The sequence below is a fragment of the Rhagoletis zephyria genome, unplaced genomic scaffold (assembly GCF_001687245.7).
Source record: "Rhagoletis zephyria isolate East Lansing unplaced genomic scaffold, Rhagoletis_zephyria_1.1 Rzeph_scaffold_00634, whole genome shotgun sequence".
NCBI classification, from domain to species: Eukaryota; Metazoa; Arthropoda; class Insecta; order Diptera; family Tephritidae; genus Rhagoletis; species Rhagoletis zephyria.
The window spans coordinates 5,680-30,612 of record NW_016157718.1 but is presented as its reverse complement, the minus strand read 5'-3'; the positions used below and the strand labels follow the sequence as shown (position 1 = coordinate 30,612).

General features: G+C 33.4%; 1 protein-coding gene across 1 annotated transcript in view; it reads right to left on the bottom strand.

Annotated features, from left to right (window-relative positions):
• Positions 1-22,817, bottom strand: part of LOC108360818 (uncharacterized) — a gene marked incomplete at its 3' end in the record, with an annotated part of 103,129 nt that extends 80,312 nt beyond the window's left edge. The window contains exon 1 of the mRNA XM_017613259.1: positions 21,394-22,817. The remainder of the gene's footprint in view (positions 1-21,393) is intronic.
• Between the last annotated feature and the right edge of the window lie 2,116 nt (positions 22,818-24,933).

Sequence of the window (24,933 nt, the reverse complement as noted above, 5' to 3'; positions counted from 1 at the left end):
TGTATATCTTGGTAACCGCTGCACCAATTTCTTCCAAACTTGGCACAGTTGTTGGCCTTGGCACAGCATAAAATATCGCCGAAACTTTTTAAAATCGGACAATAACCACGCCCACATCCCATATAACGGTAATTTAGAGAAATACAAAATCTTCGATAAATCAGTAAATATTGAAGCTAATTTATTCAAAATTGATGCTTGCAACAATTCTTTACCAAGAAATACGTTTATGGTAAAATTTTGGAAAATGGGCGTGGCACCGCCCACTTATGATCACATATATGTATATCGGTAACCGTTCTACCAATTTGTACCAAACTCGGTGTGGTTATTGTGCTTGCCACATATAAGCAAAACGTTGAAAATTATTGAAATCGGACTAAAATAACGGCCGCTTCTCATATAACGGTAAATTTCAGAAATGCTTGAAACTTCAATATTTCGAAATTGAAGGACGCTAATTTACTCAAAATTGATACACCTCGGCTTACCATCTAGCGGAAGGTTTCGGAAGGGTGAAAAAACATATATTTAATACTTGCGCCGGGTATTTAATGTTCGGCTCCGCCCGAACTTAGACTTTCTTACTTGTTAATATTTAAAATCTGATTTCAGATTCGAAATCCGCGACCTTAAGATCCCCCGATTGTAAAGTTTTAAGTGAATCTAATCGATTTTATTGGTCGAATCTTCATTAAAAAAAAAACTAACTTTTCAGCTCTTAAAAATAACGATCGGTCTCCACAATTTTTGGGCAGAGCTGCATGCGTTTTGACGTGGAATAACCAATATATATGTTAAGTTTCTAAAAACTTCCTTCACATATGTTTTTATTTTTTAAATTTGGGTTTTTTCTTTTTCATTATTATATTTATTTTCATTATTTTTATTAGATTTTATTGTTTGTACGAGAAAACTTCGTATTTTATTGTTTAAAAAAATATAATATATGTATATTGAAGGCTGAGTGGAAGATCGACCTATCTCGGCAGCCGGTTCAAAAACGGTCTATCTCAGAAAATGGCTCAAGAACGTACTATTTGAGAATTAGGTTCAAAAACGTCCTAACCCAGCTAAAAATATATCGAAAATACATATATGTAAATATGTTGATAATTAACTTTTTTTTCTTTGGCATTTAATTTTTATTTTGATTTTTAGGTTTGATCGCTTCACAAAAAAACTTAGTTTACTATCATTGAAGCTTTAGAAACTAACTAATTCTTTTTCCATTTATTCATTAATTAATTTCTTTTTTATTTTTAGATTTCATCGTAAATTTTTTTTTTTTTTTAATTTCAACTAATTTTTAGAAACTTAGTTTTTATATATATTTTTTTATTTTTTATTTAATTTTTTAGAACTCATTTAATTTTTATTTTTTTCTTTTTTAATTACATTCTTTTTTTATTTTTAGATTTTATTCTTTTAGAAAAAACTTTTTTAAATTTTTATTTTTATTTTTTAATTATTCTTTTTTTTTTATTTATTTCTTTTAATTTTTAGTTGTTTTTATTTATTTTCATTTTTATGAAACAAAATAACGCTAAGGCCTTCCCGTTATCAGATCAAAAAGGATCTTTCAAAATAGTAGCCGGAATTGACAGAGCTGACGGCATTCAAAAAAATGCCTTCGCCTAATATATATGTACATTAAGGCGGGTCAATTTATATGGGAGATTTTTTCGACAATGCGCGTATAGCACATAAGAACTACGTGTGATTCTAAGCAAATTTGCCGAAGAAACCATGCGTCTAAAATCAATTTGGAGTTTCCCAAATTGCGAAAAAAGGTTTCTTAGCATTTTGCTGTAATGCCGTGAAGAAGTGCTTAAATTTTGTATAAAATATAGCATGTGTTTTTTTTTCGGAAAGATGAATCCCTTTCTGCACTTATCTTTTTCGTAAAGCTTCCACCAATGGTTTTGCTAAGGATAGAAATACATTTTTAACAAATTCTTCACAACTACCTGAACGTGCAAGCGTCAAAGTGAATTGGTGTCCAGATATTATAGCTTTTGATCCAATATTTTTCGTGTAAAATCCTGTAAAAATGTCAAACGGCAAAATTACTCTCTGAAGTAAGAGTAAAAAGTACGAGAACAAAAAAAGCATATTTTCCTGTAAGAATGTCAACCAGTGATCGCTTAACACATTTCATGATTTTACCAGAAGAACAAGTTCGGGTGAAATATTGCAACTTCATTCTCTACACAACTCTCCAAAAATCGCTCTCATTTAAAGAATTTTGGAGGAATTTGGAGTACGGGATCACTCTACCTTTAACTTCCTGCAAGTTCTTGTAAAAGCCGGTAAGTTTATGGAGTAGTGGATCAGAGCTTATATTCGATTTGAGGTAATGTATGGCGGAAGGTCTACTATATCACAAGATGTGCTATGAACTTTTCTCAACTATATGTCAAGCCACTCGATATTGGCATTTTTGTCCACGTTCGATGCACTGTGCGACGCAGCGGTTGAATCGAACGAATGGCTCATCGCAACGTAAACGCGAAAGCGTAGTAGTAGCGCGTTCACTGGCGGCAATGACAATGCGAATGACCGTGGCAATGCATCAACAGCATTCACGCTACGACTTAACACGCTCCCGCCTCAGCCTTCCCAACTTTGCCTACAAGTGGTTACATTTTCTATGCAAAACATATAAATTATAAATATAAGGAACTCAATTATTCATCGCTTTTGGCATTGCTATGCTGCACAATCAAGGAATTGCGCGCACATACGTACGCATATGTACATAGATACATAAGTGCCAGCAGAGGAACGATGCGGAGATGCTGAATTCGCTTACACAATTGGCTTGAGGCCAAAGACGCTTACTCATATCGACACAAAAAAACACACAAGCGCACACACAAACACAACCTCCCACCGCGCTCCACAATACTATACAGTCACTTCAAGTCATTGCAGTTTTCATGCAAATCATTTATGCTTTTTGATTTTCGAAAAAAAAAAATAGTTTGCTGATGATTTTGATGAGCTAGCCAGCTATGAGGCAGCGCATGTGACCTCTTTCACTTCAATACAGATTGGTAAATTTTTCTTTTTACATTGAATTGTTGTTAGGTACATATGTATGTCCATATGTAAGAATGCAAATGCCTAGGTAAAATAAAAATTTGTTGGAGTGTACTTCTGCATGAATTTGGCCTCTCAGGCCAACTGTTTTGTGGGTTAAGCGCCTTCTATTGCTGCACTTCAGCAAATGGCTGCCAATGGGATTCTTTTCGGCAAATTTTGCAAATTTTCTCAGCATTTATTTGGCATAAAACTCATATATGTGCGTACATTTCCGTTCAAAATAATGGCAGTCGAAAAAGATAAATTCAATGGAATATCCCTAATGGAAACATATTCTTTAAGGTTTGTTATTTTAATACTTATGTATTGGTCCGTATGAATAAAAATAAGCAATTACTTTTTCTTAAAATTTCAGACCTTTTACTTTATTTATTCTAATAAAATTGAAGTAAAAGGTATGCAATTTTAAGAAAAAGCAATTGTTTAGTTTTTTGCCATTTGACCTATTGTATTTAAATAAGTGTGCTAATAGGTAGGTGGGTAAGTCATAGTGACTTCCCTCTAGAACAGATGTGCCAGACCATCATCTATTAGCCGATACGATAAAGTTTTCTCTATCCAGAGTTTGCAAGCTGTGAGTTCCAATATCGCCCCATCGGGAAATGCTTTAGAGCTCTCCTCAGGTTATTTGCTCATAGGTACCATAGATGATATATAGGTCTATAGGCCGTTCAGGCCCCGTTTGCGTCCAAACGCCAATTTTTTGCTGCGCTCGAGAGGTTTGCTGTTGTTGACGCTGGAACCAGCAACAGGGTTTTTTTTTCAGATAAAAGTGGAGCTATTAGCTACCAAAGATATAACTTTGAGACCATAATAAATCCGTGTCCGATGGCGGCATTTTTATCCAAGCAGGGATCCGTGACTTCATATTAAGAGTTCATTATACTATTGTTTCTCTAAACTGTGGTAAATACATAAAATACTAGAATATGGGCGGTTTTATTAGCCAGATTCCTTGATTAATCTTTTTAAGCTGAAGTCCATTGCTCGATAACTAACATTTCAGCGCAAATACTAGATTCCCGACCAAATATATGGCGTCTTCTCTTTCTATCCATCAGTAAGGTATGGCTTGTAAATACGCTCCAATACTAATTCATAATGCGAGACTACGAGCTGCCAAAACTTCCGCTTGATACACACTGTAGTGGTCTAAGAGCTAAGTGAAGCCTCTAGCACCAGCGTGAAAATTCCTCCACCGATTTATCCTTTATATTAGCATGCATATCCGAAAACCGCGTCTGGTTAGATTAATATTTTTTTTTTTTTTAACTCTCAGGGCAATTCTGGCAACTATCTTGAAAGCTCTTTACTGTCTTTCGAAATACTAATTGAAAGATCTGCTACCGAGGAGGTCTTAGTGTTATGCTGCTCGGCTTTTAGCAATAAGTTTTTTAAAAATTTAATTTAATTAAAAATATATATTTTTTTCTTTTTATAATAATAAAATTTTATAAATAAATGAAAATTAAATTAGGAAAAAAAAATTAATTTTAAATGAAGAAAAAAATATATAAAATTATAACATGTAAATGCAATAAAAAAAATATTTTTCTTTCTTACACAATAAAATCTAGAATATAAAAAAGAAAAAATTAAATAACAATAAAATTAAAAAAGCAAATAAGTTCATAAAAATTAAATAATATTAAAAAATATTCTTTTAAAAACAATAACAACTAAGCCATAAACAAAATAAATAAAACAAAAAAGAAATTGAATTGAAAAAAATATACTTAAAATAAGTTTCTAAAAAATCATTTTTTTTTTATTAATAAAAATAAAGAACAATTTTTCTACTTAATTTTTAAAAAGAAAAAAATGTGTTAAAAAAAAAATAAAATAAAACCGCTGCGGTAGCATCCGAACTCGGATCTACCGATTGGCACGCCTATGCCTTGCCCATTAGGCCACTGCGACTGTTGTAGTAATGCGAGCTGAATGATATACAAGTGCTTGCTCTCAAAATGGCTTTTCACGACAAGTGCTAAGTGAGAGAGCTTTTTTCTAAGCCTTTTATGCTAGAATAACAAAAGTCGTTGGCACTATCCTGGCATCTATCATTCATTTGTCTTACGAAAGTCTTTTTGCTATCTAAGCCAGAATTGCCTTGTCTAAGTGATAGTTGGTTAACATTGAGCGTTTATAAATGAAGCTTCAATTCCAGCCTTTTTCTGATTTTACAGTTTTAGTTGCTTTTGCTCTCCTCACCACTGTTGAGAATATATAGCCCTGTGCTGAAGCTAAATGTGCCTTTCTAATTTCCATATGGAAAATTTGCAATTTGAATGTCTTTTTATGCCTCCAATAACCACAATTTAATATTGCTCCATGCACTTGAGCGCGCCATGCTGCACAGATGCATATATACACATATGCATATACACGTACCTATACTTATGTACATATATGTAGAATCGAGCGCTCATGTATGATGGTAAAGGAGGCAATAAATTGGCAATAAAAGTAAGAGTTGCAATTGCAAATATCTTTTTAACAGTTTTTGATAACTGTGTAGTGAATAGTGATACACGTAAGTTCATAGACAATTTCGTTTTTGTCTTTGCTTAAAGGCTAACTTCAACTTTTCTTTGTGCACTGGGGACTTTGCTTTGATGCAAAAACTCATTTCAATGCAATGCTAATATTTGATTACGGATCTCAAAGTTACTTAAAAGTTTAAAATAAATTTTTTTTGGGTCTTACGCGCCAAGCCGAGGGGTATTAAAAAAAAAAAGGCAATAAATAAGTAATACCTAGTGACTAAGCGAATACTTTAGCAGTGCATCTTAAATAATTAATTAAAAGATACTTGTGTATACCTTCGCAGAATAGCAATCCTCAAATGTCATTAAAAGTTGATAACTTTACTTCTAAACCAATTAAATATTTCCGAATCAGAAAACGCGACGCAGAAAAATACGCCAACAGCCTGCTTAAAATTAAAGGGAGAACATTTTTAAGTGTACGTGATCGGAAAATTTTCACGCAAAATTTGGCGCCACACTTAAGATGAAATTTGGGAAAACTTTTTGGCATGTAAAAAATTTTTTTAAGATTAACAGGTTTCAAAGTTACTTATAAAGCATATACTTTGATAATAAAGGTACTTCTTTACATTATTTGTCCCTGGAAAAAGTTGTCTAGTAAATAATTAAGTAACAGAAGTATGTACATATGTACATTAGACCGTACCACCTTATAAGCTCGCAAAAAAAAAAAAAGTTTGCCATACACCTCTAAAGAGTTTTTTCAAGGCAATTTCGACTTTTCTCTGCCGAGCCTAGGGGTTGCCTTTTTACATTTAGCGTTAAAACCCAGACTTAGCAAAAACAAAATTTACACAGTTCAAAATTTAATAATTTTTGGCGAGCTTTGATTTATTGACATTGGGTTAGTAGTACTGAGATCTGGCACGATGCAGCGAACAAAGGTGGCGCCGTCCGACATACCGCTACTTTGGTATTTCTGATTTTGACAATTCTGGTGTACAAGTAAACGACGGCTCAGAAACTTTAAATGCACTGAAATTCACTACTACTTGCACAAGGATCATAATTTTTAACATTTTTTATATTAATTCTTAAAACACGTTTACTATCGAAAAATTTAATATTAAGAAAATTTGCTCTGCTGACATTTTCTTTTAACATCCAATTCGGCTTTGCTTACCTGTCACAAATGTCATCGCCGCCAGGACGGCGCAATCTTGTATTCTATCATTCTTGTAGAGCTGGTGGGTATGTACTAAATCGGGATATTTGAGGTCAATGAACTTTGGAGCACAAAAAATTTCTGCTCGGGACAACAACAGCGATATATCAAGCTTTAAGATCCGACTTTAAATGTCGAAGATATGACGAGAAATTTAAATGGGAGCCCCCGGCAAAAAAAAAATGTTCGAAATTCCCTTGCAAAAATACTTTAGATTCGAAGTGTACAGCGATTCTTTTTTCAGGTAGAATCTAATGAATTTGTACATTAGGGCCAATAGGGTCAATTTGTATGAGAGATTTTTCCGACTATGCGCGTATAGCAAAAAAGGAGTCTGCGTGTCAATTTGCCAAATTGTGAAAATATGTTTCTTAGCATTTTGCTGTAGAGTCGTAAAGAAGTGCCTAAATTTTGTATAAAAAAATGCTATAAGGTATTTTTTGCTATGAGGAATCCATTTCGCCATTAAGCATTTTCTTAAAACTTCCACCAGAGGTCGCTACAGTGAAATTTTTCGAAATTTGGCAAACTTTAAATTGATTTAAGACCCACAGTTTCTTCGACAAATATGCGTTGAATTACACGTAGAAACCAAATATTCTATTCGCGCATAAATTGACCCGCCCTAATATACATGTACAAATTATGCACAAATTTTTTGTGGTTGAAATTGAATTCAAAAATTACTTTAGTTTATTATTTATTATTTCAATGCTGCAATCGGTTTGCTTTAATTATTTCGTTATTTATATTTGTACATACATACAGTCTCTTTAATGTCACATACCTGTGAAACACGGAACGAAAAAATAATCACCCCAACTCCGATGCCAATGTTTACTAAATACCAAGTGTTGATCCTAAATCTGATATCAAATCTCATCCACTAATACAATTCTTTATGAGCATCAGTTCGTTCTCCCGTAGGGCATATTTGCTTTTAGTCAAGTGCCTTCAGTAAACAAAAACAAAATGCAAATTGACAAGTCAAACTCAGTTCAAAATCAGTGTGTCTACAAACACCAAAAAAAAAGGAACAGTAAAATGTAACAGCATAACAAGATAACACAGTTAAAGGCATGAAATATAACTGATGCAATGTTGCCATTGATAAATTGTAAAACAACCTGCAAGAGCGAAATCAAAAACAGACAAATTGACAAAAGCAATCACGGCGAGGCAACAATGCGTGCGAGTACCAGCATGTCATCCACGGTGCTTGTTGACTTACATTCATGCATATACTTGCATACATAAGTACATACACAGCTAAAGGTGAATAGTGACTGTGCTTTTTATAAGTCTATTTGTCAACCGTCAACTTCAATTACCTCATTTTTTGCAACATCAAAAAACACAGCTTTTTCGATAAAAAATATAACTTTTTTTTGTAAGTAGTGAACTCAATTGCGTTTTTATAATTTAATCCTGTCAGCAATATTTCAATACAAATTTTCGAAAAAAATACAAAAGGGTTTAAAAGCTGGCAAAATGTTACTGTCGAGAGCAGCTTTCTCACACATGCACAGTAAGCGCATTCAATCAAAATTGTTTTGACGTTATGATGGGATTGTCAATTTTTTGCAATGGCAAGAGTGATTTTAGAGGCGCTTATACTGATTTTACTTGCTTTGAACAAAGTTGAGATTTTGCATTATTTGAAAATGACTCATAAGCGAATAAGTAGTTGAGGCAAGTACATAGTTACAACTTCCGAGGTTTGGAAGAGGCCATAGGTTACATCGTAGAAGACAGTTGTGATTGTTTTGAGTATGACTTAACTATAATTCTCCCGAAACCCAGTGTTGTTACTGCCGAAGAAAAGAGAAATAACGAGATATCTGCTCGCGATGTTTATGTTATGTCAGATACAGGAAATATCAATTCTGACAGGCCATTGGCTACCAAAAGAGCCTGTATTGGTTCGAATGTAACTCAAACATCGAATACTCCTATTTGACATATAATCTGACAACCGAGTAATGAATGAGTGTCGCCGGAAAGAAGCCGTGAATGAGCTCACACCTGTTCATGTATTTGAAATGTTTTTCGGTGACGATATTTTCACCATGATTGGCGACTTCAGTAACTTGTATGCAAATCTGAATAATCGACACTATTTCACAGTCAGTGTTGAAAAGCTGAAATATTCTCTGGAACACCAGTATTGACTGGTTATCACAAACTACCTGGAGAACCTATAACCTGTAGTTATTAGATGAAGATATCGGACTCCATGCAGTGTCAAACGCTATATCAAGTAACAGGTTTAAAGTAATAAAAAAGAATATACATAGATCTTGCAGACAAAAACGACGCTCCAAATACTACGGATAAAATTTATAGCTCGAAAGCTTGCGTAACTACATACATATATCTTCTATATCTATACTGATTTTATAAAGAGAAGTCCCTTTTTTTGTAACAGGTAATCTCGCGAATGGCTGGTCCGATTTTCATGAAATTTTGTATGTAGATAGTTTTCAGCAACCACCATGTCATAGGCTAAAAAAAAAAATACTTTTTTCCAGGTAGGTGGACCAGCGAACGATGTATTCAACAAAATCGTATTATGGTCCGATTTACTAAAAATTTGGTACGTAGGTGGCTTTTTTCCTAGATTAGCATATGGGATCCTTTTTTCCGGGAAGTAGACCAGGGACCGATCTATTCGAAAAAATCGTATTTATGGTTCGATTAACTTAAAATTCGGTACGTAAGTAACTTTTTTCCTAAATTATCACATGGGATTATTTTTTCCGGGAAATTGACCAGGGACCGATCTAGTCGAAAAAATCGTATTTATGGCCCGATTCCCTTGAAATTTGGTATTGAGGTAGCTTTTTGCCTAGATTAGGACATAAGATCCTTTTTCCCCGGAAAGTGAACCAGGAACCGATCTATTCGAAAAAATCGTATTTATGGTCCGATTTGCTTATAATAACATACGGGGGTAGCTTTTTGCCCAGATTAGCATATATGATTCTTTTTCCGTGAAGTGGACCGATCTATTCGAAAATTAATGCCAAAGCCTTCGTTTAAAAATTTCCGTATTTGTGTATAGTTGTTGTTGGAACCTGTTCAATTTGAACTGTTTTCGCATTTGTTTAACTTCGTATTTTAAATTGAACTTCGTAATTAAAAAAAATGTGATGATGAAAAAGTAATTGATAAAAAAAATATCAAGTTATGTAAATTTATCGAGCCATCGACGTTTATAGTTAACGAAGTTTATTGAATCATCGAAGTTTATAATTATCGAAATTTATCGAGTTAACCATATTTATGTAGTTATCGGAATGTATCGAATTATTCACATTAGTCAATGTTTATCAAGTTGCCGAATTCATAGAGACACAGAATCTTAATTGTCGAAATTTACCGATAGTTATCGAGTTATACAAATTTATTGGATTATCAAAATTTGTCAAGTTATTGGAATTTATCAAGCTATCGATTTTTATTGAAATATCATTATTTTTGTATTTAACAAAATTTATGGAGTTAAAGTTATGCATCAAGTTCATTCAACTTATCGATTTATCGATAATTATTAATAATAATTATTATTATTAACTTGTGGCGTGCACCTTGATGTTGTCACACAAAGTGGATAGTTATCCCGAAATTTCTAGGATTAAATAAGTATATCATGTTTTCGCTGTTTATCGATTTATCGAATTCTATCTAGTTACCAGAGTGTAACCAGTTATCGAAATTTTTCGATGGATATCGAATACACCGATATGTAAATTTTTGAGTTATCGAAATTCATTGAGTTCTCGAAACGCACAGTTATCGATATTTATCGAAATTTGATAAATTATCGGACCTTAGTGTTTTTGAAATTTATTGGAATTGGAGAATTTTATCGACAAACTGCAACGTATCAAGTCAATTCCAAGTTATGCCAAACTCTTTTAGAGATTTAAAAACTGATAGTCACGTTTTAGTTCCAACGCAGTAGATTTTCCGTTAAGTGATTTTGTACCTTAGTTAAACGACGTGCTGGTCATGGTTGTGAAAAACTAGAAAATCCGTCAAAATTCGATAGCAAAACCTCGAATTTTTTGTACAAAGTTTGAAACTCGTACTTTCATGGTTTTTTGGTAGGTAACGAGTTGCACTTTCATAAAAAATAATAAACAATAGATAAGCAAAATAAAAAAAAAAACAAAATTTGCAAAAATTGCGTGTTACTATTTATAGTTTTATCACTTCCTTTTTTTACTTCCTTACTATAATTATAATCGATTTGAATATCTCAATACTTAATAAAATTTGACATTACAAGTCATTTATCGTATTCGACAAAAATATTGAATGGTCTCATTTACATACAAATATAGTTAGCGTAAAGCATACGAAACACATAACAACAAATGCAATTAATGCAAATGAAATGGCAACAAGACAAAAACTTGCCCCCGCCAGGGTAGCAAACATCTATCGCCACACTAAAATTCTTTACATGTCAAACATATTTTCGTAAATAGTTACTTACATACATGCAACCATGTCGCGCACATACAAACTAAATATTTACTATTTACGCTAGAAGCAATAAACCAGGCAGGCAGTGAATTGAATTTCGTTGGCATGAGCAGACAACACTTCCCAGTCATTGATTAACGGTAGGTAAGTACGTATGCAAATTACATAAAGGCGTATGTGTGTGTGTATGTATATGGTATTGGTTATGTCTTCTACCTTTTCGCACATGTAAGCCTTGGCAATGTACTTGAACAGCAGCCATAATTTTAGACTTTCCCACAATGTATTTTGCCCTCGTCGTTGGCGGTTGGCGTCTAAGTATACTCTTGAATATTTGCATGAACGTTTTTTTGCTTTGGCTCTTATTTCTATACTTTGTTGCCTTTTCATCCATTTTACATGTGAATTATTTGCTTGGTTTGCTTTTTATTTTTCTTAAGAAACCTTTGACTTTTTGAGCACTTCCCTGCGAGTTTATTGCATTTTTTGGCTACATTATTTGGCAACGAACGGTGTGCCACGCCGTGCCTAAGCACCTAAGCAAGAGCGAGTAACAAATCTTGCGAACATTGGTGCTTTGTTGTTTTTCTTTTTTGTTTATATGTTTTTTAGAAGGCTCTGAATAGTTAGTGCAAAACTGCAATTTATAATGCAAAAAAATTCATTGAAAAACATTAGAAAATACATATCGAGCCCTAACTGCCAAAATAACGTAAGCGACATTTTTTTCAAAATATTCTTTTTGATGCAGAAATGCATTTAGATGCTCTTAGAATATTTCTGCATCTAAAACAAAATTTTGAAAAAAATGTCGCTTACGTTATTTTGGCGGTTGGGGCTCGATATGTATATGCACATATTATTAATATCGACTGCATATAATCATTGATGAAAATATTTACACACAATACCGTTAGCTGATGCAGTGTGTATATAGCTACCAAAAATAATCATAAAATTCAATGACGTGAGAAAATGAGCAGCATACAAGCAAAGCAAATAACAGCTATAGCAATAACTTGAATAGCAATGCCAACAGCGGAAGCCTACCAATCCCCCTCACTGTCTGTTTGTGTTGTTGTTTTACATATACATATATATTTCGCTGTTGTCGATTGTGCAAATATTGAACGGATAACAGATTCTTTTCATTTGCGTACAGCATGTCATCTGCAATGCAAAGCAATTTCCTATCTTCTGTTGTGCATATGCGCTCATACCTACATATTTACATACGCTTGTGTACGGACCTCTGTGAAATTTTATGACAAATGCCGTAAATTTAATTATTGTAACTTTAAAATGTGGTAAAAAAAAATAGCAGTGCATGTAATTAAAATATTAAAGATGATATTGCATGTTGCCAAACTGGATTTAAGACTTTTATATGCAACTCGGTTATCGATTATATTACAAAACCACATATAGAATCTCCTATTGACGTAGTTGAAAATAGGAGTTAAAATCGTAATAAAAAATATAAAATCGTAGCAGCCTAAATATTCCAAATGGTAGTCAGAATTAGGAGCGATCCGCTTGTCAAATTTCATCGAAATATGTACAGCCGTTTCCTAGAGAAGATAGGTCCCACATGGTGTCGGTTTTTAATTTCTTCAGATTTTAAATCACCCTGAATTTCTTATTGCAAATCTACTTGGACTTCTTTAATTTGACATCCCATTTTTCGGAATTCAAAAGAACGGTTCAGCTGATATTCGGCAAAATCCAATACAGTGGTTGGAAAAGTTATAGCCGCACCATATTTTGACAAGCTTGAACATATTATTTTCTTGTTATTTAATTTGGGTTATTTTTTTATAAAAATATAGTTTGAGACTTTGTGCAATATTTAAAAAAAAAATTCAATAAACCTTCGTTAAAATTTCGAGCTTTCTTAATTCCATTTCCTAGAAAGATTCTGAGTATGCCGTTTTGTAGGCCATTGAATTTTAGTAAAATAAAGTAAAAGTTTACTGTTGATTTTTAAGAACTACGATTAAAGCAAAGTGTCAACTGTGGACACAGCCCTAAGTTACTTTAAAAAATTTTACAAAACGTAGGACCTCAAACGTGTCAAACACCTTAGTGGCCAAATTCACAAACGTTTTTCAAAATGCTGTTTCTTATGGTCTGATTTTGCATACTTCACATAACTTCGCATAAATTTCAAACTGTGAGGTGGAAATCTGTTGAATGCATTTTGTATGTATTCAATTACTCAGAAATTAGTAGAACTTGTAAAAAGTTAGCAGAACTTGTAAAAAGTTAGATCTTGCCTCACATTTTCTTCAGTGACATTTAAATTGCAGTGGTACCAACAATAGCAATATTTTTACAGCGACACATGGAAAGCATATTAGAGGAATTCACGCTTAGTCCATATAATTTTGGGAACAAATAAAGAATAGGGCCCATTGAGCTAAAAACACGGTGAGCATGGCCCGCCGCTTTTCTCTGATTTTAATGGAATACATTTTTTTTTTTTTTGTTACAAATTCATAGGAGCAGTACTAGGGAGGGTAAGCGTGGAATTTTCAATACTTTCAAAAGCTTATGTTTGAAAAGTTTTGAAACAATTTTCAAAGTATATATATGGTTAGAGAGGTTATTAAAAGTCCTTTGATTTGAAATGTGTATATCATATATATGAATATATATATATATATAGCCACTTGAATGAACTTTTCTTTGAATCAATCCTTTTACCTAAAGAAACCAAACTCAGCTGTTTTTTTTTTCACTCGCCATGAATAACCCTATTCCGTCGATGCATAAGGTTAGTAGTATTGATAAAGTTGTTTGCATGGGAAGTATAATCAGCCTTATGTTTTGTAAAGTTGTGTTACGTTTACGAAGTTGCGCGAGGTTATACGAAGTATGCATAATCAGACCGTTATTCTGCACAAATAAGTTAATAAATAAAGGAGAAATTAAAAAGAAAATCGCACAAAATTAGGACCGAAAAATCAAACCCAAAGCTCTAAAGTATAGTTTTTCATCACACAGTTTCATTTTACTGGGTGCAACCGTCTCTGGTACTGACATTTCAAAAGCTACTCTTTGCAGTTGCTTCTGATACAAAGGTAAAACCGCCTTTCCTTAATTAAATTAAGCCTAAAATACAATGGCGCAGGGGCAGTGGCAGTGTCAGTTTTTAAAATTAGCTGTTACTGCTAAAATTGGCTTTACATTTTTGTTGTTGCCTTTTAGTCTTCATTGACACAAACAGGGTCTTGGCTGCGTTTTATTTATTCGTCAAATTCAACATGCGAAGTTTGCTGCGATGAAGGCAGTGGCAGTGAATTTAGAATTTGGGCTAAACTGAGCAGGACTGCCACTGCTGTATTGTGAGTCGCTTCATTCAGCTGGTTTCGAAAAACTACCACTGCCACTGCCACAGCGTTATTGTATTTTGGGCTTTAAAGAAATTTTTGCACATACACTTCTGAACTGCCATGTATTAAAACTTTCTTATGTTATAATTTGATAGCAGTTCAAAGGATGCTAGGTCTAGTCTGATGCATCCTCCAGACACTGCTTCCGGAGTCTTTGGCGGACTCTGCATAGCCTACAACCATGCAGAGGTGGTTGTTGATTACCATTAGCCACAGTGCCTACTCATTACTTTTTGGGTCAATAAATATTTTTTTTTATGAATACGTGCAAACATACTGGTCTTCTTCCATCTCACTGAGTTATTCAATTTATAATTGTAAATTTTCTTCACTGTCGATTTTCAGCTTCTTTTTATATTATTTGGAACAATGGAAACGCCTCACCAAGAATTAGAGGAAAAGGGAGTATTTATACCTATGTAATTGTCTTTCATATACTGGAAATTAGGAAACAAAAGTTAACCAAAATTCCATAAAATGTAATGACTGGATCCATATTTCTGGTGAGTTTTGGACGATATAGTGATCCCATCATACCCATATTTTATATTTGGGGGTTTCTAATAAACTGAATTTCATCGAAATTGGATGAAATTTAATTATTCCGATCCACTCTTGTGGATCTGGTGGCGTGACGATTAATCTTTACCAAACATTCATAATTCTCATTTGCTAAGTAAAATTAGAGCACATGTCAAGTTTCAACGAAATCGGTTCAGGTTAACTATTATGTCCACCTGCTTCCATATAATCGTAACACTGTGCGTCGTAAGACTTCAAATTTTTTAAGTACTTAAGTACACATACGGAAACATTTAATTATCGTTTCAAAGTAAAATGTGAATTAGTTGCAGTAGCCAATTTTAAAAGAATTTCTTTAAGATTAAAACCCGTTTCTTGAATATTTTATCCTTCAATAACTTAAAACCCTATTGTATGTATGTATGTATGCTTCACTTGAACTTCATATTCTTCTCTAACTTTTTTCTACAAATGTTTTTCGGTTCTCCAAACCACAATTCTGCTAATGTAGATGCCACATTGAAGCAACTGCAGCAAAGTTCTAATTACAAATTTACCACAAGAAACAACAAAAGTTAAAGCAATGCTATCAATCTACAGACATATTCTAACCACATTCCTTTCAACAATCACAGTCAGTCAAGCTGAAAATGCAAATTTTCTATGAAGCCAAAATGCTGGCTTATCTTTTCGCCACAACAAACTTTCGTTAAATTCGACGTATGTATGTACATACATATGTATATGGCTTATCACGCCAGTTGTGTCTACATAAATTTGCCATCAAGTTTTTGCATGCAGAGCATGTGTAAGCCATACAAAGCTATGTACATGTGTATGCAAGTTAAGCAAATTTTAACGTTTTGTTGAATTCAACGGTGTTATTTTATTTATATGCTTATTAGGGTGATTGACTCGGTTTTTCAACACAGATTTCTGCCGGGTATTAAGTCTCTGCTTCTTTATACAGACCACCCTAAGAGATTTTCTTGATGCATTTCTGTTAATAAGGAATTCACTACCAAACACCACAAGAGAGGTGAGACTACCGCGATCTGGGGGCATACTTTCCCAACCTCTGCCCTAGCACATAGGCTAGCTTGATCCCAATTAGTTGGCAATCTTCAAGATAAAATGAAGAGAAGCCACCTTATGATTGTTTCATCCAGTTCATGCCCATGGAGTTCATTTTGCATTTTTTTTTTTTAATAAAAATTGGCAATCAGAGGTTTTTAAAAATAAGTAAGAAAATTAGTCAAAAACTAAGTAAATGGTCAACTTTTTTAATTAGATTTTTTTTAGTTTTACCACGAATTATGCCCAATCAAACAATAAACAACGGATTACGCTGTGGCTTTTTTGTTGAGTTTATATTTCTCTAATTATATTCTTCTCATTAATGGGCACCCGTATATTTGTTATTTTGAAATAAGTGTGAAAGAGGGAAGGAAGTGTACTGCGTCTTTTTTTTTTGTGAGTACACATACATACATACATATTTTATGAGATAAACGCTTACACTCATTGTAAACACATTTTTCCTTTTTTATTAAGCTTTTGTAAACAAATCTGATTTATGTATGTGTTAAAAACGATTCGAGCACAAATAGTGAATAAATCCCTATCAGCTATTCACCTTCACTGTAAATCTGTAAAGCCAATTGAAGTATATTTTTACTGCTGCATATTCTCATCAAGTGACTATCAATATGCACTCGAACGCGTCAATAAATCCAAAGAGCTGAAAGATTTCACAAAAACAAAGATTACTCATACGCCGCGACCGCTATTTTAGGAGAATGAAAATATTATTAAAATGCAAACGTATGTATGTGTGTATGTATGTAGGTGAGTAAGTTCCCTGTCGGAAATGGAGCTACTTTGAAAGCAATGTTAAAAGTGTTTTTTTTTTACGAACTGCAAGAGGTTGGAATTCTTGCTTTTTTCTTATGAGCAACTTATTTTATAAACATGGCGATCACCTAGGAGCAAGTCAATTATACAAATCTGCATGTGATTTCAACTACTTTCAAATGCATTTGGCTTACAGATACACACACTCAGTGACCGAAATGATGAGTAAAAACAATAACTGATGAGCCAGACATTCGCCTGCTGCATTTGTTTCACAATTATTCATTTTTTTTTTTTTTTAAAACTACTTTTTCAGTTGGTTAATTTTTGAGACTTTCGGTTTTATTCCGACAAGGTTCTATGAAATGATGTGCAAATTGCCTGAAGGCATATTTATAGAAATGAATTTTTATTCGTTATGATTATATGGGCAATAAATTCGCGTGTTAGTTGGCTATAAATGCATTTTAAAACTTATTAAATGCAATAGGGTATATCGTCGGTCCCTACGAAGAGTAGCACATTTCACTATTCGCGTGGAAGACTAGCACATTTCACTATTAGCGTGGAAGACTAGCACATTTCATTATTCGCGTCGAAAAGTAGCACATTTCAGATTTTTGCGTGGAAGAGTAGCACATTTCGTTATTTGCGTGGAAGACTAGTACATTTCAGATTTTTGCGTGGAAGACTAGCACATTTCAGATTTTTGCGTGGAAGAGTAGCACATTTCGTTATTTGCGTGGAAGACTAGCACATTTCAGATTTTTGCGTGGAAGAGTAGCACATTTCGTTATTTGCCTGGAAGACTAGCACATTTCAGATTTTTGTGTGGAAGAGGGATACGCAAGGCAGTTCATATAAGGTTGTAGCAGCCGTTAAAAAAAAAAAGTTACATAAATATGTATGTTTATACTATAATTATTTTTCTTCGGTCATGCTGAAAGTTTAGTGTTGTATATGGAGCCTTTTGGCCGGTTATTACAAGTAAAATAAACGTTTATTTTTCCTCCTACACCTTTCGACATTCGCGTCTTTCTCAGGGAATCTTTATTTATAAATAAATACGAAAAAACATATACATACAGTATCATATCAAGAGCACCCCGTTTCAAAGTGATATTATTTATGTTATGTTTATTTATTTACTTAAAAAACCTTCAATTAAAATAAAGTTAATTCTCTTAAAAAAATCCATATTGGCCCAAGTTTAAAGCCCAGGAGAATACTAAAAAAACTCAACAAATTTTCAACAACGCAAACGCAAATGAAATATTTTCCTTCGAAGAACTGTCCAAATATTTTCATTGGCAAAAAATTAAGATATCACATGTACGGAAAATTACAATAAAAAATAGCAAAAATCAAGTAGACATGGCAGTAAAATACGACTTTATGCAAAGCGAGGAGAAGTTGAACCTAATGAAAAAAAATGTTCAATGGTCAACCATGAAACACTGTGAATTGCCTAAAGCTTACAAGGGAAAAATACCTTTAAAAAAAAGAAAAGTGGATGATATTCAACAAATGATTAGTAAACGGTATATACCGTCTGAATTTCATGATTTTCATAATACAATTAAAGAAATATAGAATAAACGTTTGAATTTTCAATATATATTATGCTTTTATGATTTACTTTAAACCGGAGACGTGCAGTTTTCGCGGCTTAACAATCTGAAATATGCTACTCTTCCAAGCGAAAATCTGAAATGTGCTACTCTTCCACGCAAAAATCTGAAATGTGCTAGTCTTCCACGCAAATAACGAAATGTGCTAGTCTTCCACGCAAAAATCTGAAATGTGCTAGTCTTCCACGCGATTAGTGAAATGTGCTAGTCTTCCACGCGAGAATCTGAAATGTGCTACTTTTCGACGCGAATAATGAAATGTGCTAGTCTTCGACGCGAATAGTGAAACGTGCTAGTCTTCCACGGTAATTTGAGATGTGCTACTCTTCGTTGGGAGCGACGATATAATATATATAATAGGGTAATATTTAATTCTTAGATTTCCATTACTCTGCTCTAATATTGCCATTGGTGGTAAATATTTCAAAACTTGTTTCTTCTGATGAAGCCTAATATTTGTGCGTATACAAAAAAATTTTAAGCATAAAATTCTGCCCTCTTTAAGAAAGTTACTCCCCTTTTTCTTATTGAAATAAGCACTTCTATGTAGAGAAGAAGATTAAGAAGAAATTAAGCAGCTTATAAGGTCAAAGGGAACAAATTTGTTATAATTCACTGATTTAAAAAAAAAAAAACATTTGATGGATTAAAAACTTTAAACAACAGCTACAAATTTTTCTAAAAGAATGATATTAAATATATGATTTTTTGATGGAAAATTGTTGCATTTTTTAAACTGTAACAGTGAAAAAAGTAAAAAAATAACAGTTTCTGTGTAAATATTTTGCACTTGTGTTAAAGCATGTTCCTTTAAAAAAAAATACGTTACCAATGAAAAAAAAAAAATATGGATAAATAAGAAAATAATGATTGGTCAAATGAAAATGCGCAAGCGTGTTAGAAATGATTAATTACTTTCTCAGAAACTATCAGGGCTATTGGAAAGTGATGTAAAAACGGTTTATGGAGAATTTTATTTGCTTTAATTTACCGTATCTCGTATTAATATTATTCAATTGGTTCGTTAAATATACCTAATCAAGTAGAACCCCTCTTTTTTTTTAAGCTGTATAACGGTAAATTGTAAATATCTCGAAAAGTTATCCATAGAAAAAAATCATCTCGATTTTCGGAATCCCCCAGAAATTCTACATAGAGAGTAGATAGTCGCATCTATAAAACATTTTTGCTGTAAACCAGTGTCATTAAACTTTTTAAAGTTAACGCGAAATTCGCATGAAATCGACACCACTATTATATGAAAATTCCACAATATATAGCCGTATTCCTGAATCAGGCATGTTCTGAAATTCGAAAATTTTAAATCGACTCGATTTCGATAATTTTTTCGATTATTTTTAACCTAAAATTTAACAAGTCTCGCATTAAAATGATTTATTTCATATCGCTGCTGCTTCTTTTATGGTTTTCAATTAGAATATTCACTCTTTTCATCAGATATAATTAAAAATATAATTATTTGGCAAATCGAGTCGATTTCAAAGTTTCAATTTTCAGAACATGCCCGATTGCTAATTGATGCAAACTGTTCTAAGTTAACGAACACAATTCTAGTCGTGTTGCCGTCGTTTGTTGAGCCACATCCATTTGCCCCACCATATCATATCGCAGACCTAGATCGAAAGTGCGATCAACTTAAAAAAAAAAAATTAGGATGATTTTTTTTTCATTTCATAAATTAATTCATAATTTAATTGATGCAAAAAATTGTATCTTCAGGATTATGTACACTAATCAAAAAAGTTACTGTTATATCTGTTTTTATATTGATTGCATTGCATCTGTACGATCCTCAAGCAATTATATTTCCTGATCTGAAATTTGAGTTAACTCACTTTAGATCTACATAGATGGGCGATATCATGATCATGGGACATAAAGATATTGAAAGAAATTGCAGGGCCGATAAGCTAGCTAGAAAAGAAACCAATCCCCTCCTTTGTGAAAGCGGAGGTAAAATTTGGGTACCCGTGACAGATTGCAAATTAAGGATTAGAAATAAAATTATTCAAGAGGCCAATAGGTCATGGTTAGATGAGAGCACTTGTATAACAATTAAGCTACTATGACTACAAATTGATAAGAAAAAAATTTAAAACTGCTCAGTCTCTCAAAAAAGCACATTTCTGTGGACATGGTTTGTGCTACCGGTCACTGGCTATTTGGTGGGCACTCTTCGAGATTAGCAATATTCTCCCACAAATATTGCAGAGGAAGAGGAAGAAACTGTCGAACTCTTCTCCTGCAGTCAGGCTTTATTGATAGGCACTTCTTTAGTTTAGTTTACTATTAAGTTGCCTTTACGCGGATACATTTTCTAGTCGTTTCTTGCCATTCAACCCAAATCGACCAGTGTAAATGGCAATTCAACCGTAAAATGTAAGTGCTTTGGCTAGTCCTTAAAATACCAATCGACAAATGTGGTATCCTACGGTTGTTAACTGTCTTGAGGGTCATAAAAAAAAATGCCGAACTGGTGCATCAGAATATTCCGCATTTTTTCTGAAATATTTTAATAAAGAAATTTAGAAAAAAAACCTTCAGATTTTTATTCCATTTTTTATGGAGACCAGCCCAGTCTAATATAAATACATATACATCCATCATTTATTACCAAAAGCATTTTCTAAAAACTAAACAAACTTTCGACTCACCATTTAATCCAGCGTAAAGTATGTACATATGTATGTGAAGATACTTAAATCAGCACGTCTTTCGCGTAGCTGACGTCAATGTCGCATTGACAGATAATCGCAAATAAATTAATTTTTGTTGATTTTGTGGAGCAGACAGCTGAGCGATACATTTAGGAGAGCAACATACGTGGACGCAGTAAAGTGTGGCATAAAAAAGAGCAGAAGTAGTAGAGTAAGCAAACAAAAGGTAAAAAAAGGAATAGTTATTGTTTTTTTACTTTTACTTTTTAACAATTTTTATGAATTTTTATTTTTCCTTTCGCTGCTTTGCTGCGCACTTACAATTACAAAATCATTTTTCTGCTTGGAAATCACTATTCACATAACATTTTCCAACACTTTTAAAAACTTTCTACTTCACTTTTCAAATGCTCTGCGTACAAATTCGCTGCTTAACGCCAATGCCGCTGCTCCACACTCGCACACACACACGAACGAACGACAATAAATGAGACTGACTCCAAAACAAAGTAGCAAATCCGGCAGCACGGGACTTTGCGATTTTCTTCACTTTTTTGTTGCTGCTGCTGATTTTTTTTTCTTTTTTTGTTTTTTTATTCTTTTTTGTTTACTTGCTAACACTTTTTACGCACAGTTTAAACACTGCTCGCTATGCGCTGATTTACTGCCAAAATATACACAAAACACAAATTTGAATAGTTGCGTTGAAAATGAAATATTTCACTTCAACTGATTTTTTAGCGCTTGGCAAATTTTTATTTTGATTTTTAATTTTTCATTTCATTTTTTCACACTTTATCTATTTAAAATTACGGATTTTCTTATTTCTCACGCTTTCTTGGAAAAAATTTTCTTTTTCGCAAAAATAAATTTTCAGCAAATTTTCACCTTCCACGCTAATGAAAGACATAAAAAATTTCTTTAGCACTTCTGCAGCTCATTGACGATTGCGATGCGTTGCATTGCGTTGCGGCGCTTAGACGAAGGCGGAGGTTATTGGTGGCACATTATATGTATGTATGTATGTATGTACATATTTATGTATGTCGATTTTAGTTGAAACGTCGATGGCTAGTGTTTGTTTTATTTGCAGAAACTCTTTGAAATCGAAAATTTGACTATAACGAACGACAGACAGTGTGTCGTTGGGGGCGGCATAAGACGAAAACTCGACGAAATTTCTTTAAGCAGCTATTGCTTTTGCTTGGCTAATATTTGCACAAATTTTATTTTTATTAAATTTTATTTAAAAAATTGTTTGAGGATATTTTAGTTATAATTAGATTATCCTGATTTTGTCAGAGAATATCTAACAAACATAAAATTAGTTGTTTTTAATAGCGCGAAAATTTTTTTACTTAATTTTTTTCACTTTAAATTTTTGTTATGAAATAACTGCTGTTTTCTACAAACCGGAAGAAAGAACATAACTTTTTCTTTGTGGTTCTAAAAAAATTTTATTTCTGTATCCAACTATAAAAACAAATCGCCCAAGCCTCTTAGAAATTTTAGCTTAATATTAGAATTGGAACTCAACACCTCCAAATTCTTTTTCGGCAAAAGTCTCATATGTTAAAACTGTATAAAAAATATAGTAAAAAACTAAGAAAAATTTAGTATGGAAAATGTATGAATAGAAGTGTGATGTTTTTTCTTCTTTAACGCAGGCCAAAAACCCAAATGCAAAGGTCATATGTATGTAGATAACCTTAACCGAGGTCAGTCATCAAATGCAAGTGTTGCAACTTCTGAGCGACCTCGCTTAAAAATAATGCTAGTGGCCCATCTCTACTGATACATCGGAGCAGAAAGGGATTTCTTCTATCTTTACTAAAAAAGGCTCCATCCGATCAACTTTATTGGCATTTCCGAAATACTAAAATTCTTTAACTTCAAACAATTGATTCCAACGATCATAATCATATCTCCATCGGGGTTGGGCCAAACGCAGAAAAAACCCAAAACCTTTCAAAAACTAGTGCGACTTTTATTTTAGTCAGTGGTGAAGTCCAAGAGGCATCGGGAAGACAAAAAGCCTTGAGGCAAGTGGAAGCCTCGATGAGTGGTTCTGATCGCTCGCCAGAAAAACTTGTACCAAGGGAAAGGAACGTTGTTGGTTCGAAATTATGATATAGGTACAATTTTGATCGCCGTGAAATAAATAGTGAGCATAAAACATCAAGCCTGACAGAAACCGCACTCCAGTCAGCCAGGTGTTGTCTTCTGATGTCGCTCGAGCACCATCCGAACTGTGAGTTCTCACTGCGAGTATAGTTTTTTACTTAACAAGGAAATAATTTTTAGCTGAGATCAATATCTCCCAAGCCGTCTCTCCGAATACACAGACGAGATACAGTCAGACTTACCGCGGGACAATTCAGCAAAAGGCAGTTACCACGTTCGGGAGCTATAGTGTATCCTTGCGAATGCTGTCAACCGAGTTCAGCCAACGAAAAGCTTCGGTTGCTTAGATAAACTCGCATGATGCTAAACAACTTTTCGCTTGCCCACTACAACGCACTCAACTCACACCCCTCTACGATCGCTCCCACCCCATCGAAATAGCACTTTTCTTGAGCCTTATTGTTCGGAGAGCTTGACAATGGTGACTAATGGATAAACTTATATATTTAAGCCGTAATTCCGCTGTAACAATTAGGGGATTCACAAGACGTGTTAACCGTCGTAAAATCTTAAGCTTAACACTTGTTTATGTAAAATAGCGGTTAAAATGGTTGGGGGGTTGGCTAATTATATATTCTTTATCAGTTTAAAAGAATTTCGGTTTAGTTAGAAATCCCCTAAAACCATTATAATTAAAAAAGATGTTAACCTTAAGATTTTACGACGGTTAACACGTCTTGTGAATCCCCTAAATAATTTTTATCTAATGCTTTTCAACTATTCCTAAGCTCATGCCTCTGTAGGAAAGTTTAATAAAGCATTAATGCTGAAATTCAAATGTATGTGCGTACGTACATTTAGTAATTTCGAACACTGGGTTTTCGAAAAGGGCTTAGAGTGCCGCATTTAATTAATGAGTGATCGAGTGGTAGGTGCTCGCTTCTATCCCTGGCCCCAGCAACATTAATTGGCCATGAAAAAAGCTTTTTATAAAATCCATTTCCCGTTCGGAGGCGCCGTAAAACTCTAGGTCGCTCCGCCTACATATGTATATATAGAAGATGCATACATACGAATGTACTTATTACTTTATAACATTGAACTTCTTCTTGATTCCAATGGAACTTTAAGCGCTACACTCAAGGTTACTGGTTTACCTACTGAGCTAAGAATAACTCCCGCAAAATTTTGATGGATTTGATCAAGAGCAACTGTTTTTAGTTACTATTTGAACTTCATCGCTTGCTTGTTGTGGCTGCTGCTGCTTAGGAGATTATCAATTTAATTTAATTGTATTTTATTCTGTTTTGTTTTATTTAATTTTATTTCGTTTTATTTTATTTTATTTTATTTTATTTTATTTTATTTTATTTTATTTTATTTTATTTTATTTTATTTTATTTTATTTTATTT